Here is a 3,517-nt window from a genome sequence, read left to right on the forward strand (position 1 = left end):
AGCTTGGATGATACTCTGTGGGCTTACAGAACAGCATTCAAGACCCCTATAGGGACCTCTCCATACCAACTCGTGTATGGTAAGGCATGTCACCTGCCCGTGGAACTGGAACATAAGGCCTACTGGGCAACCAGATTCCTAAACTTTGATGCCAAATTAGCAGGAGAAAAACGATTGCTCCAGCTAAATGAGCTAGAGGAATTCAGATTTACAGCTTTCGAAAATGCCAAGCTTTATAAAGAGAAATAAAAAAAGTGGCATAACAGAAAGCTGTCATCTAGAATCTTTGAACCAGGACAGAAGGTTCTGTTGTTTAACTCTAGACTCAGGCTATTCCCCGGAAAACTGAAATCTCGGTGGAGGGGACCATACGTGATTACAAGTGTATCACCATATGGTTATGTGGAGCTTCAAGATATTGATTCTGATAAGAAGTTCATTGTCAATGGACAGAGAATCAAGCACTATCTTGAAGGCAACATTGAGCAAGAATGCTCAAGGCTGAAGCTAGATTAAAAGCTCAGCAAGGTCCAGCTAAAGACAATAAAGAAGCGCTTGCTGGGAGGCAACCCAGCCATGGGGCAACAATCCTCTAAGCATTTTGCCCTATTTTTTATTTTTATTTGTTTATATAAAGTTCACTGACACTAAGGTGAGGAATCATTTGTATAAGTCCACAGAGTTATAGAAGGACTCGGCACACAAAACAGAGAAAGAGAGCTCACTGGCAAGAAAACGCCAGTAAAAGTGTATTTTGGGCGTTCAACGCCCAAAATGGGCATCCACTGGGCGTTGAACGCCAGTAATGGTAGCAATCTGGGCATTCAACGCCATAAATGGGCACCCACTGGGCGTTGAACGCCAGTAATGGCAGCAGCTGGGGTGTTGAACGCCCAGGAGAGCAGCATTTGGGCGTTGAACGCCCAAAACAGGCAGTGTTTGGGCGTTCAAACGCCAGGATGGCAGGGAGGAGACAAAACTCATTTTTATTCAAATTTTTTCATTCTAAATCTTGATTTTCATACTTCAATACATGATTTCTTACATAAACATGTTAAGAACCCTAATTTTTAAAATCCCTAATTTCTAAAAACCCTACCTTAAAAATATCAAATGTATTTTAATCCATAAGCACCAGGCCTCTTTACAAATTCAATCCAACTCTTTTCAAAACTTTTTTTTACAAATCTATCTTTTCAACTCATCAATATCTTTTTCAAAACCTCCACTTTATCTTTTTCAAAAAAACTAAATCTATCTTTTTCAAAAATCTTTCATATCCTCTCAATTTTAAACTATATCTTCTCTTATCATATCTTCTATCTTATCTTTTCCAAATAAATCTTTTTATCATATCTTTATCTCTTTTTTTCGAAAACCCACCCTCCCTCCCTATAAATTTGAGTTCGGCCTCCCTCCCCTCCCATCAACAATTGCACCTAGCTCTCCTTCTATCCCTCTCCTTTCTTTTCTTTTGCTTGAGGACAAGCAAACCTCTAAGTTTGGTGTGTTTATCCGTGATCACTAAGATCATGGCTCCCAAAGGAAAACAACCTACTCCAAGAGGCAAGAAAGAGAGCGTTCCAAAACCACTTTGGAATCAAGGGAAGTTCTTATCTAAAGAACATTCGGACCATTATAACAAAATAATGGGTCTGAGATCAGTGATCCCGGAAGTTAGATTCGATCTGAAAGAAGATGAATATCCAGAGATCCAGGAGCAAATTCGAATCAGGAACTGGAAGTCCTAGCTAATCCTGAAACGAAAGTGGGAAGGAATATGGTCCAGGAGTTCTATGCTAATATGTGGCAGACTGACAAGCAAAAACTATCTGGAACTGCTTTCTATGAATATTAGACCATGGTCAGAGGAAAGATTGTTCATACCATCCCTGATAAGATCAGAGAGATCTTAAAGCTACCTCAGCTGAAAGACGATCCAGACTCCTTCAACAGGAGAATGATGAGAACAGACAAGGGCCTGGATAAGATTCTAGAGGACATATGTATCCCTGGAGCCAGGTGGACCACCAACACAAAGGGTGTCCCAAATCAACTCAAGAGAGAGGATCTCAGACCAGTTGCCAGAGGATGGCTGGACTTCATTGGGCATTCTCTGTTGCCTACTAGCAACCGTTCTGAAGTCACAGTTAAAAGAGCAGTGATGATCCACTGCATAATGATGGGAAAGGAAGTGGAGGTTCATCAACTGATCTCATCTGAATTCTACAAAATTGCTAACAAAAATTCTAAAGAGGCCAGGTTGGCTTATCCAAGCGTGATTTCTCTGCTCTGCAAGGACGCCGGAGTAAGAATGGGAATAACTGAGTATATCTCAGTTGAGAAACCAATTACCAAAGCATCAATGGAAAAACAACAAGCGCAGGAGGATCCCACCAAGAAGAAAACACAGGAATTTCTCCCAGAAATCCCTCAATCTGAATACTGGGAGTATCTTGAGACGTCTGTCACCAAGATCCGGGAGGCTATGGAGCAAATAATAAAAGAACAGAAGGAACACAGTCAAATGCTGACCTATATGTTTAAAAAACAAGAGGAGCAAGGGCGTGACTTAAGGGAATTGAAGCGCCAAATGTTTTCTCTTGAAGAATCAAGCACCCCACAGATCAGAGGAACACCCATTTCCCAGAACAAAGGTTGTTAAATTCCAATTTCTGCTTTAACTCTGTGATAGTGTCGTTATAGAAGTTCACCTTAGGAGTCATATAGTAGTAATTAGTATCTATTTTGATTTTATCTCCAATTAAGCCATAGTTTATTTTTCTCATCATCAGCAAACATGAATAAAATATTAGATCTTTTGAATAAGAGGCAATAAAATTTCGAGTTTTAATAAGAGAAATTCTAATTAGTTACATGTGGTGGCAATACTTTCTGTCTTCTGAATGAATGCTTGAACAGTGCATATGTCTTTTGAATTTGTTGTTTAAGACTGTTAAATATGTTGGCTCTTGAAAGAATGGTGAACATGAGACATGTTATTGATAATCTGAAAAATCATAAAAATAATTCTTGAAGCAAGAAAAAGCAGCAAAAAAAAAACAGAAAAAGCCAATAGCCCTTAAAATCAAAAGGCAAGGGTAATAAAAAGGATCCCAAGGCTTTGAGCATCAGTGGATAGGAGGGCCTAAGGGAATAAAATCCTGACCTAAGCGGCTAAACCGAGCTGTCCCTAACCATGTGCTTGTGGCGTGAAGGTGTCAAGTGAAAACTTGAGACTGAGCGGTTAAAGTCAAGGTCCAAAGCAGAAAGAAGAGTGTGCTTAAGAACTCTGGACACCTCTAATTGGGGACTTTAGCAAAGCTGAGTCACAATCCAAAGGGTTCACCCAATTATGTGTCTGTGGCATTTATGTATCCGGTGGTAATACTGGAAAACAAAGTGCTTAGGGCCACGGCCAAGACTCATGAAATAACTGTGTTCAAGAATCATCATACTGAAATAGGAAAATCACTAACACTATCTGAATTCTAAGTTCTTATAGATGCCAATCACT

Source organism: Arachis ipaensis, chromosome B6 (assembly GCF_059453495.1).
Source record: "Arachis ipaensis isolate K30076 ecotype BB chromosome B6, ASM5945349v1, whole genome shotgun sequence".
Lineage (NCBI taxonomy): Eukaryota > Viridiplantae > Streptophyta > Magnoliopsida > Fabales > Fabaceae > Arachis > Arachis ipaensis.